Raw genomic sequence first — 12,598 nt, 5'->3', positions numbered from 1 at the left:
TAAACTGTGAAATCAAGTTTATTGGAGTTACATCTCACTCCTTGTCGGGCGGTTGGGGGCACCTCACAGAACTGAGTTTTTGCAGGTTGGGATGTCTGAATTATTCTACCTTAGGGAAGGGAGGGGGTCCTGGCTGTGAAAGTTGGGGGGCGGCGGCAGACGATCTCAGAGGCAAACTGCTGTCCACCCAAAAATGCAGGCCCCTCATGTAAGATCACATCCACCCAAATGTTCCAACCCCAGAGGCAAGCTGCTTTCAACTCAACCCCCTGACCCCAGAGGTAAGCTCACTTCCACCCAAAGACCCTGATCACAGAAGTAAGCTGACATTCACCCAAACCCCCAGCCCCCAGAAGGAAGCAGCCATCTATCTAAACGACCTACCCCCAGAGGTAAGTTGACATCCATCCAACTGCCTTGATCCTAGGCGAAAGCTGCCCCGGTACGTCTAGGTGGTGACACTCCATCCTACAGGGTTCACGTGATGCACTTTCCTGAAGCACACAGAGGACACTTCGGGTTTTAGGTAAGTGTGCTTTGTTTTTCTGTGTGTGTGTTTTATTTGGTATGGATTTTATTTAATGGCACGTAAAGATTTTATTGAGCACTGTTTTGGTTGATCACTGTAGCACTTATTCATCAATATTAACATTATTAACATTTATTAGCATTTTATTTGATCTGTTGTGCTGTTTATTGTGCGATTAACCTATTTCATTCCCAAGCTTACTGATTTTATGTGTTTTGGGAAGGTGTATGATGCCGTTTTAGCCCGACCCTTGTGCAGAGTAGGGCTGCACGATATTGGAAAAAAATTACATTGCGATATTTTTTTCCAAACGATATATATTGCGATATTGAGAGCCATCAATCCAGGCTAAAGTCAATAATTACCAATAATTACATATTAATAATTTCACTAATAAGCAAGCTTCATTACAAGTGACAAAAAGGTTACTTAATATTTTATTCCAAAATTCGAACATTTCTGTAAACACAAAAGCAGAACACATTTTTAAATAAAACAGCAGCTTTACACCAACCCCCCTGATTGATTTACAACAATATAACTTAAAATAAATATATTTTTTATAAAACAACTTATAAGCATTTTGGTTCACAATCTTTTAAGTCAACTTTTCTTAGCCAAAGTGCCAAAGTAAAACAGTGTTGGTGTTGGTCATCATAATCATGGCTAAATATATGAAATAAACAAAATGAAATAAAATTTTTATATATTTTGTATTAAATCTTCTAAACAGATTAGAGAACATATTCCTGTAAACAGAAAAGCTGAACACATTTAAACAGCAGCTTTGCAACACCAACCCCCCTGATTGGTTCATAACATAACTTAAATATATATTTTTTTATTTGCTTTGCTAACTCAAGGTTTTCAGCTAAGAATACAAGTCTATCAACTAGAGGTCGACCGATATATCGGGCCGATATTTAGCATTTTTTAATGTATCCGCATCGGCCGATATCCGAGTGCACTACGCCGATTTTCAGACAGGCACGTCTGCGGGCAGCCCAGTGTTATTGTTGCTGTGGAACACGTGACCCATGCTGCCTTGTGCAGGGCCACAGCCAGAAGTTTTGGAAGAGTCCTGGGATAAAACGGTAAGGCTTAAATTCTGATCTTTCAATGACCTGTTTATTTAAGTAGTTTGCTATGAAATGTTGCTTTAAAAGAAAACGCGAATTACGCTATTGGGAACTGGGGTAATGATAATGAGCCTTCAACCAACTGTAGCTTACAGGTAACATTAAGGATCATTGATTCTAATAGAGTTCGTTTTGTGCGCTTATTGGTGGGCTCACAGACGTTTTTTAATCGTTAAAAATCATTTTAGTTGTTAACATTTTAATTATTACCATATCTGCCCGATGTTATCAGTTACGTTTTTTTTCTTGTGTCGGAGAGTTTCACTCTGTGAGTGTGTGGGGCGGAGCAGGCAGCTCTCAAATACTGCAGCGTGTGTGAGAGTTGCGTTACTCTGCCCTGATCACAGACAGCGCCGTCCTCGGGAGACACAGAGCTGCTAAGAACAATGCATGGCGGAGAAAAGTGTTTGTTCGAAAGCCTGGTTACCATTTACTTGAGCTGATGCTGACAATGGTCCTTCTGTGCAACTTTTTTTCATTTGAGACCGGAGATTCAAACAATTTGTCAGACGTCTAGATAAAAAGTGCATGACTTTGCGCAGTTAGTTTCCTCATTAAACATGTCTGTCCTTTATACGGGCTTATACGTAGACAACGTCACAATCACTAGGGGCTTATGTTGTCCTTGCATACAAGGCTGTGCAATACGACAGTTATTTTATTTTATTTTCCGGGATCACTAGATTCTGATTGTGAATTTGGCTTTAAGCTATCTGTCTGCTAACAACAGAAACAACATGTTAGTGTACACTACTCATCATACCATGATGCACTTAGTGTTTTTTTTTTCTTCAAAATGTATTAGAGTGTAATTGTTTTAATGTGCATGGAATACTGGAATTGTAGAATGAATTGAAGATGAAGGTACTATAATAAAAATTCTAACCTTGCATTTATTCTTCTGTTTTAGTAATTGCTGTCTGATGGCTGAACAAAAATCTAATCCTGTATGGCAGCATTTCACAAAGCCAACACCAGGAAAAGCCAGGTGCAATATCTGCAGCAGACTGGTGAGCTTGGGAGCTGAAGAATGAGTTTGCTGCTAAAGAGATTCTGATGCTGCTATCTTTATTGTTTATAAGTTTAAGTTGTTTATAAGTTGTATTGTGTTTTTGTTATTTAAGTTTATATTTAAATTTACACAAGTCAGTATTCAGTAAATGCTAAGTTGAGAAATTTTGTGTATCGTTTGTTATTATTAATGTGATATTTTATCATGCAAATAGAGGGGAAAACGTCCAATTTTCGGCCAAAAAATATCGGCAGCATATAATGGCCATCGGCTGACCCTGACTCCTAAATATCGGCATCGGCTATTGAAAAACCCATATCGGTCGACCTCTACTATCAACCTTTGCAGGCTTGAGACAGGTTCGTTGGCAAGTGACGATGTTGCCACTAGTACTGAAAAGTCTCTCTGACGGCGAGCTTGTCGCAGGAATACACAGGTTTTTGCGGGCAAGTCTGGCGAGATGAGGAAAGCTTAGTTTGTGTACTTTCCACCATGCAAGTGGATCCTCCTCTTTGTCTATTGGAGGTGTTAGCAGGTAAGTGTTTAGCTCTGCTTCCAAAGCATCCTTTAGGGTCAGAGAGGAATCACCCTTTGCTTCAGTTTCTCTCTGTTTAAAGAAGCTTCCCAATGACTTCTTTGCTTTCTTTGCCTGGGGTGCACTGGTAACGTTGGGCTCCACGTCAGTGCTGCAGCTTGATTTCTCCTGGCATTCCATCATCTGTGATACCACTCTGGCCTTAACTTGGGTCTTCTTGTCTGCACTGATGAAGTCTATCTTGAACCGGGGGTCCAAAAAATATGCCATATCTAGCAGCTTCTGAGTATCATCATCTTCGTATTTCTCATTGAGGTAGTCCAGCATCTTCATCTTTATGTTCTTGGTCAGGTCTGTGTCTTCCTCTCGCATTTCCAGTAGTGAAGTGTTGAAGAGCTGAAGAACTGGCTTTACAAAGGAGACACTGACGTATTCATCGCCTGAAAGTGCATCGGTGAAATCCAGCATTGGGCCCAGTGACTTGCTTACAGACTCCAGCACATCTATATCTTGCCAGGTTGGAATTAGATGCCGCAGCTTCTTGTCTGCAGACAGGACCTGAGTTAAAGCCTGCTGCTGCTCTAATATCCTGCTGATCATCATCTGTCTGGAACCCCATCTTGTTTGGCATTCTGAGATGAGACAATGTGATGGTAGATTGAGTTCCTTCTGGACTTTTGCCAGGGCATCGCTGGCCTTCCAGCTGTGAGAGAAGTGGCTCACCAGCTTCTTGCAGACTCCTGTAGCACGATCATTGCGGCCATCCTTTTTCACTGCATTTTCTAAGCGGAGAAAACAAACAAAACATTGCGAACTTTAATTATTGAAGCACACTGTTTTATTTCAAACAATAAATGAAGAGCTCTTTTCCAAAACGCGATAAACGGCAATAATAATTTCCTTGTTTAAAATGTACTGCAAGATGCAGTTTCTTTCCAAACCCCAATAAGCACCGAACTTAATTTTAGCCTAGTGAACGTTCTCGCAATCCAACGTGGCTGCGCTCCTAACAGATGTTTGTTCATTAGGCTATAATTCCTCAAAATAAGTAAAAAAATCTTATTCTTTCTCTCTCTCTCTCTCTAAGTTTTCGGTGCTGATGCAGGACGCGTTCATGTAAACGGCACCTAAAAGCTGTCACAAAGAACCAGCAAAAGTAATGATTAGGAATATGTAAAATATTGCAATGAGACATTTTAATTGTTTATTAATAACTGCGAACATGAAAAATAAAAGACAAAAGACTTTTAAAAAAAGACAACCATCAATTTTTGGGAAAAATGGATGGATTTATAGCGTTTTGAAAAGAAAAAAAAATTACTTTGAATTTTTCAACAACAATATAGTTGTTTGATTTAATAATCATTATTCAACATGTTCAGACTAAGCAAAAAACATTTTAACAGGATAAATTGAATATTCACAAAATGTGTGGGTCTAGGTAAAACAATTAATTTCCCTGAAAACTATTGAAATGGAGTTATCGCATTTTGGAAAAGAGCTCCTCAAATGTGCTCATAAAACTATTTTTTGTTTAAAATTAAATGTTTAGTGTCTGTATTTTTTCTTACGTTTTAAAGCTCTACGTACACACATGCAACAAATTCATTTTACAAGTTTTGTCAGGTTCAGGACAGGTTATTAAGTAAAACAGCTGAGTAAAAATGTATTTTTATTTTGGATAAAGATCATGGTCATTACTCACCAACTGCAAGATGCAGTCTGTGGCCGAAGCACTGTAGCCTGGTCCACTTGTTCAGATCGGCAGCTTTCACCATGTTCGCTGCATTATCTGTTGTTATTCAGACTTGACATGTCTCATCTAAGCCCCAAGCGGACACCGCTTCTCTCAGGGCCTCTGCGACATTCTCGGCTGTATGACTTTCCGGGAAAAATGCCGTCTGCAAACAGCGACTTTTTAGCTCGAAGTCCTCTGCGATGAAATGGACCGTCAGACTCATGTAGGGCTCCGTTGTCCTGCTGGACCACAAGTCTGTTGTAGTTGCATAGTATTCCACGTGCGACAGTTCTGCTTCAATCTTAGATTTGCATTTTTCATACAGCTCTTTTATCGCAACTTGGGAAAAATATGTGCGGGATGGTATAACATACCGCCTGTCAAGCGTTCGGATCATTTTCTTAAATCCCTCTTTGGCGACGGTATTTAATGGCAACATATCTTTAGCGATATGAAACGTTATTGCGTCTGTTATTTCTTTCTGTCATTGAGAGCCTTTCTGGTAAGGTGTCACACTGGCAAAGGCATCACAAATATTTGTTTGTTTTGGTTGACATCCAGATTTGGCTTTGTATTCGTTGTAAAGAGCTTTGTGGTGCCGTTTTAAGTGATCAGACAAATTGGTGGTGTTTCCATGTTTTGTGGCCACAACTTTATGACACTCCATGCAAAGTACCTCTTTTTGGTCAACATCCTCCTTTTTGTAGCCGAAATAGTCCCAAATAGATGATTTCGACTTTCTTTTTGGTACGAAATAATTTTTTTGCGGCGGATCCTCTTCGTCGCGCATTTTTAGCAGTGAATGTTGGCTGTGAGCGGTGAGCAGCGACACAGCGAACCAATCACTGTGCAGGCACGCGGAACGTGCATGTCACCCCAGCAACAAGCCATACAACAAACTCGTGTTTACTGTGTGCTACCGTTCTCTTAATACACAATGGGCTTCTACCCTTCACATCGTATGTTCCGGCGATGTGACTATCGCTCACGCGCACATCGCGATGTCGATGTCAAAACAGAATATCGTTCAGCCCTAGTGCAGAGCTTGGAAGTCTGCGGATGTGTTCCTTTTTAACCCTCTGGAGTCTTGGGGTAGGGGACACACTTTCACTAACTGGGGCATGCTCACACATTTCATTCAATATCATAAACTTAATTCCTGGCAAATAAATTATTTCTTATATATTTGGTTTGGTAACAAACTCATCTTAATCTTAGTGTACTTTAGATTTATGTGAAGTTTGTAATTTGACATTCAAAGTATAGACATTGCAAAATGCACTTTGGAACACTCTGTGGGTGTTTGTTTAATATTATCTTTGAAAGTCTTATTGTACTGTGTTGGCATGATTTGCATAGTGTGGGAATGTTTCAGCCTTATAGATTGTGATTATGTGTTAATGTAAGTAGTACAAGCATAATATTTATTATTCATGTATTTGAGCTGATTTACATTTTGTTTTGGTATGAAAAGGTTATTTTGATACGTCCCCCATGGAGGGGACCACATATTAAACGGATTTTTGGAACAGGGAGCCGGAAGTGGGGCTTGCCCCGTCTGCTACAGGCATCGACCCGGTATTGCAGTGCTTCCGGGAACGGTGCACCTCTACTGCCCCCTGTTGTTGAAAGGCAGAACTGACTGACTGAATGGGTGACTAATAGACTGAGTGCCTCTGGATGGCCAACTAATTAGCCGCATGTGGTGCGAGGGAGGGGCCCTGTCCGTGCGCGGCCCCAATTTCCCGCCTTTTTTCTTTTTTTTAAAGTAAGGTGACACGCTGTCGTTTGTGCGGTGGGCAGCTGTGCTGAGGTAAGGCATGACTTCATCTTTGCCTTTTGAATTTTCCCTCATGTTTGTTTAAATGATTGCTGTTTTTTGAGAGGACAGGAGGACAGGGAGGACGCCGGTGACTGCGACGCCCCTGGGCATTCTACTCTGCGCGGGGGCGTCACGGAGGCCCGGCTAACGGCGACCCGCTAAGCGGCAGCCCCATATCGACTCGGGTCTCTCTTCGGTTTCTTCTCTTTTCTGGATTGGAAAAGACAAGAGCAAAAGTGGAAGAGTTGACGAAATGGCGTCGGATGGCGTAGCTTATAGCGGTGGGGCGTAAAGACCTTGCATTCCAGAGCATCCCTGCGCATATGAGAGTCTGCTCCATACATCTCCGTTCAGGTAAGTCAAGTTCCGGTGTGATCACTAGACTCCATTCCTGTGTTTGTCCCTAAAGAGAACAGCCAGGATAGGAAATGCTGGAAACCCATCCCGACTGGAGTCCATCCCTTCCCGGTGACACAGTAACCCAAAAGTGTTTGTGAGTGTGGTTTATGTCAGATTAGGAGAGCTGAAATGAACCTTTTGTTGGATGATAGTCGGCGACCAAAACAAGAGCTAGATCACAGAAAAGTGTTTCAAAAGCGACAGCGTCAAAGTGAAATGCAACGCTGGATGGAAGTTTTCTAGTACTGATGAAGGATGTAGAATCGGAATCCAGATATGTTTCCATACAAGGAATTTGCCTTGGTGGTGCTTTTACATGACATTACAAAGAACATAAGAACATAAGAAATTTACAAACGAGAGGAGGCCATTCGGCCCATCAAGCTCGTTTGGGGAGAACTTAACTAATAGCTCAGAGTTGTTAAAATTTTATCTAGCTCTGATTTAAAGGAACCCAGGGTTTTAGCTTCCGCTACACTAGCAGGAAGACTATTCCATACTCTAACTACACGCTGTGTAAAGAAGTGCTTCCTCAAATTTTTCTCCCGCTAATTTCCACTTATGGCCACGAGTTCTAGTATTTAGACTAATATTGAAATAGTCATTTGGCTGAAGAGCATCCAGACCCGTTAGAATCTTATAGACCTGAATCATATCCCCCCTTAGTCTCCTTTGCTCAAGGCTAAACAGATTGAGTTCCGCTAACCTCTCCTCATAAGACATTCCTCTAAGACCAGGAATCATTCTCGTAGCTCTTCGTTGCACCTTTTCTAAGGCAGCAATGTCCTTCTTGAGGTATGGTGACCTAACCTGCACACAGTATTCTAGGTGGTGTCTTACCAAGGAATTATATGAGTGTATCATCACCTCCCTTGACTTAAACTCCACACACCTAGAGATATAACCCAACATTCTGTTGGCCTTTTTTATTGCTTCCCCACACTGGCGAGAGTTACCCACATTTAGCAAAGACATATGCAGAAAGGTAATAAACAATAGACTGGCAATTGGGTAATATGATAATTATATGATAATTAAGTTTATTAATGGTAGTAATGATGGTATTATGATATTTATATATGTGTGTGTACATAGTAATCATTGTAGTATGAATATAAACTATATAAATGGTATAATAATTTAAAGGGCTCTTAAATGGTGCCATTATTAAGTAGCAGCCAAGTCAACTATATGTGCAAGAGTGCAATATGTATACAGAATTTGCAGTATGTGTGCATAATGTGCAAAAGTGCAGAATATAATCATAGAGGAAGTTTATCAGTTGTTCACTGGTTATGCTGGTGGATATTTCACTGCAGCTGACGATTAATTGAACGTCCATTCAGAGACTGGTTTGGTTAATGAGAGAGACTACCTGAGGGGAGAAGCTCTTGGGGGTCTTGGTTCTGATTGCCATGAGTCTTCTCATGGAGGGTAAGGCTTGAAAGATGTGGTGAGCAGGGTGAGATGGGTCCTCAAAGATTTTGTATGCCCGTTTCCTGGTTCTGGTGATGTAAAGTGTCTGGAGGGTAAGCAGGTTACTGCCGATTATTCGCTCTGCTGAGTGGATGATGTGTTGCAGTCTGGCCTTGTCTCGTTCAGTGGCTGATCCAAACCAGGCTGTGATGGAGGAGGTGACGATGGACTCAATGATTGTAGCGTAAAACTGGGCCATCGTGGTTATAACATGTTATTTTGGATCAGGCACGGACAGTTGTGAGAGTTCATTCCGCATTAGCTCCGATAGAATAGTATTAAATGCAAAGCTAAAGTCCACAAACAGAATCCTAACATATGTCTCAGGGCACTCCAAAAGTCGGAGTAAGAAATGGAGTCCAGTGTTAACTGCATCGTCCACAGGTCTGTTGGTTCTGTAGGCAGACTGTAGCCTGGGGTCAAGCGATAGGTCTGTGATGGTTTTAAGGTATGACAGCACAAGTCTCTCAAAAGCCTTCATTACCACCGATGTGAGAGCCACCAGTCTGTAGTCACTGACTGGTTCAGTGACTGGTTGAAAATATCTGTGAAGACAGGTGACTATTGATCTGCACAGTGCTTCAGAGTGGCTGGGGAGACAGAGTCTGAACCAGGAGCTTTCCTTGTATTCTGGCTACTGAAGATCTTGTTTACATCTCTGTCGTTGATTCTCCTGGGGAGGTGGCTGGACGTGGGGGGGGTGAGCTGGGTATAGTGTGGGCGAGGTGTGAAGGTACCCAGGTGTGAAGAAGGCCATTGAAAAGGTGAGGGCTGTATGATGCGCGAATGTGGCTTTTCAAACCCGCAGTAGAATTTGAACAGGTTTTTGTCACCACTCCTGTAAGCTTCATCTTTTGTTTTAGGAAGCTGCCTGAGTTCAGTTGTAAACCATGGTTCGTCGTTATTATAGCTGACAACAGACTATTTGGGAATGCGAGAGTCCTCGCAGAAGCTTATGTGCCATGTTACAGTGTCCGTGTATTCATCCACGCTGTTAGTAGCAGTTTTGAAAACATTCCAGTCTGTCGAGTCAAAGCATGATTTTAATTGCTCTACTGCTCCACATGTTCAGTGTTTCACTCTAGTAACAACAGGTTTAGCAGTTTTCAGATTTTGTCTGTATGCTGGAATTAGATGAATTGTTGCATGGTCAGAGTTTCCTAGTGCAGCACCAGTCATTTTCTGTCATTAAAATGTGACGTCTTTTCAGTTAGCTATTTATTTATTTTGGCTTTTTCTTATTATTATGTGTTCATTGTAATTGATTAATAAAATTATTTATTTTCATTATTATTTCTTTTACTTATCTTTGAAATGTGATTTTGACATTTTAATTTGATTGTATCCTTGTCTTTGTAAAGCACTTTGAATTGCCTTGTGCCCGAATTGTGCTATATAAATAAACATGCTTAAAATCTTTGATGATGACAATGTGCCCAGCCGGCTGTGAACTGTTCTTCGCTTTCTCCATCTTTGCATTTCTTGCATTGTGAAGATCTGCGAGCTGTTTAATTTTAGTGACCACTCCTTTTCAGGATTATGTAGTATATGTTTAACATTACTTCAAAGTGTGGAAGGGAAATTTAAAGTGATGGTAGGCCAGGGTTGGGAGGCATTGTGGGATTGTTCTTGTGTCTCAGGTTTTGTTGTTTTGGGGATGGTGCCGTGTGTCCTTGCCTCACAGCCACCTGCACGGAACCAGCTTTGCAGGCCACAGATCTTGGAGAACTGGGCTAAAGGGAACATCGCCGGGGGGAGAAAGGGGACCTGCAGGAAGCCTTGAAATGTAGCTGCTATACTATGCTAGACGCAGTTTGTTGTATGGTAGCATTTGAACACACAAGCAAGTTATGTACCCATAAGGGTTGTATATGTTTACGCTGAAGTCTTTATTTAGGTATGTTGGAGCACGGCGTCTCCACCGGGTCCGTGGATGAGAAGAGATTCACAGCTGACACGGGGAGAAGTTGCAAATCACCGGTTTATTGTCTGACAGATTGCAATCCGGGAGCGGCCATCTGACATACATTCAGCATGTACAGGAGGAGGCTCTGCCATATGTATCAGCTGTATCCCTTTTAAAGCCCTTTGGGCATCTCCCCCCCTTTCTCGGTACCTTCCGTGTACGTGACAACCATATGTGTGATTCTAGCCGGCTCGTACTGTTCTTGGCCTTCTGGAAGGCTAAAAGATAAGTAGGGGCCGCTGATGTTCTCTGTCGCCCCCCTATCTGTTCCGATTAGGTAGCCTTGACTTGCCGGCGCGCCAGTCAGTTCTTGTTTTGATTAGTTACAGCCTTATAGAATCATTCCCTTTATTTTATTAATTATTCCCTCAATTAATATAGGGTTGGGGTTTCCCTTACTGATAACATTGTGAGCCATGCCAGCCATGGACACCGAAGGGGGGGTTGCACCTTTTTGCTGGGTTGGGAGTGGAATTTCCCTAATGTTTAGGGTTTTTGCCCTCCTTCCTAGGCTGGATAGACAGGATTATGTGTGGGACTCATAGGAGGCCTAGGCCTAACGAGGATTGGAAACTGAACATCCTTGAAGTAGACCAATAGAGGTGGCGTATTATGTTTGTTGTATGTTCGAAACCTGGTTTGCAGATGTTTGGTAACCAATCAGGACTTAGAAGTCCATATAGGGGAATTCGTCTTATAGTATATTAACCTGCTGATTTCTGGGTGCGGGGTGCATTGCGCATTGTCCCCGAGTGTGGTTGGAACACTACGCTGGATTGCTGAATAAAGAAGAAAATTTTGCTCATTACATGCGAGGCCTGGAGTTTGATTCAAGTGTGACAGAGTGAGAGTGATTATAGAGGATTATAGAGTCATAGTTGTTTGGGTTAATTCTGAGTACCACAAAAGTTTACAAGCCCTATTTTGGCAAGAGCTAATCCTAATCATTTTCATCCTTGCCGTTTAAATCACTCATGAATAGATGTGTTTGTGAGAAATTGATCTGTTTTAAGCATTTTCAATTTAAATAAATACTGCAATACTACTACGAGATATCTAACAACATACGATGCAACATTCAACAGGGGGTAGTGAAGTGATTCATGGCTGATCAAAGTGCCAATTCAATGTGGGGCAGTGATTAGCATGTGGAGAATGCTGCAGCAGTATTACAAAATCATAAGAACATAAGAAATTTACAAACGAGAGGAGGCCATTCGGCCCATCAAGCTCGTTTGGGGAGAACTTAGCTAATAGCTCAGAGTTGTTAAAATCTTATCTAGCTCTGATTTAAAGGAACCCATGGTTTTAGCTTCCACTACAATAGCAGGAAGACTATTCCATATTCTGACTACACGCTGTGTAAAGAAGTGCTTCCTCAAATTTGTTTTAAAATGTTCTCCCGCTAATTTCCACTTATGGCCACGAGTTCTAGTATTTAGACTAATATTGAAATAGTCATTTGGCTGAACAGCATCCAGACCCATTAGAATCTTATAGACCTGAATCATATCCCCCCTTAGTCTCCTTTGCTCAAGACTGAACAGATTCAGTTCCGCTAACCTCTCCTCGTAAGACATTCCTCTAAGACCAGGAATCATTCTCGTAGCTCTTCGTTGCACCTTTTCTAAGGCAGTAATGTCCTTCTTGAGGTATGGTGACCAAACCTGCACACAGTATTCTAGGTGGGGGTAGTGATAAAAATATATTATTTATTAATAAGTATATATAATCAGTACACAAAGTATAAGTATATAAATATAAGCATATAAAGTATACACTCACCTAAAGGATTATTAGGAACACCTGTTCAATTTCTCATTAATGCAATTATCTAATCAACCAATCACATGGCAGTTGTTTCAATGCATTTAGGGGTGTGGTCCTGGTCAAGACAATCTCCTGAACTCCAAACTGAATGTCAGAATGGGAAAGAAAGGTGATTTAATCAATTTTGAGCGTGGCATGGTTGTTGGTGCCAG

The 12,598-nt window shown here is 41.4% G+C and overlaps 1 long non-coding RNA gene and 1 pseudogene across 2 annotated transcripts; both read left to right on the top strand.

Annotated features, from left to right (window-relative positions):
- Positions 1 to 1,265: 1,265 nt before the first annotated feature.
- Positions 1,266 to 11,424, top strand: LOC140584011 (uncharacterized). Of its 2 annotated transcripts, XR_011986062.1 has the most exons (3): positions 1,266 to 1,623; positions 2,579 to 7,129; positions 10,548 to 11,424. It is a non-coding gene; the product is annotated as an uncharacterized lncRNA (long non-coding RNA). The 2 variants fall into 2 exon arrangements; XR_011986061.1 differs by lacking the exon at positions 1,266 to 1,623 and having other exon boundaries at positions 1,632 to 7,129.
- Positions 6,333 to 6,565, top strand: LOC140584037 (U2 spliceosomal RNA; annotated as a pseudogene).
- Positions 11,425 to 12,598: the final 1,174 nt, after the last annotated feature.

This window comes from Paramormyrops kingsleyae, unplaced genomic scaffold, assembly GCF_048594095.1.
Source record: "Paramormyrops kingsleyae isolate MSU_618 unplaced genomic scaffold, PKINGS_0.4 ups29, whole genome shotgun sequence".
In the NCBI taxonomy this organism is placed as follows: Eukaryota; Metazoa; Chordata; class Actinopteri; order Osteoglossiformes; family Mormyridae; genus Paramormyrops; species Paramormyrops kingsleyae.
This window is presented reverse-complemented; position numbering and strand designations above follow the sequence as displayed.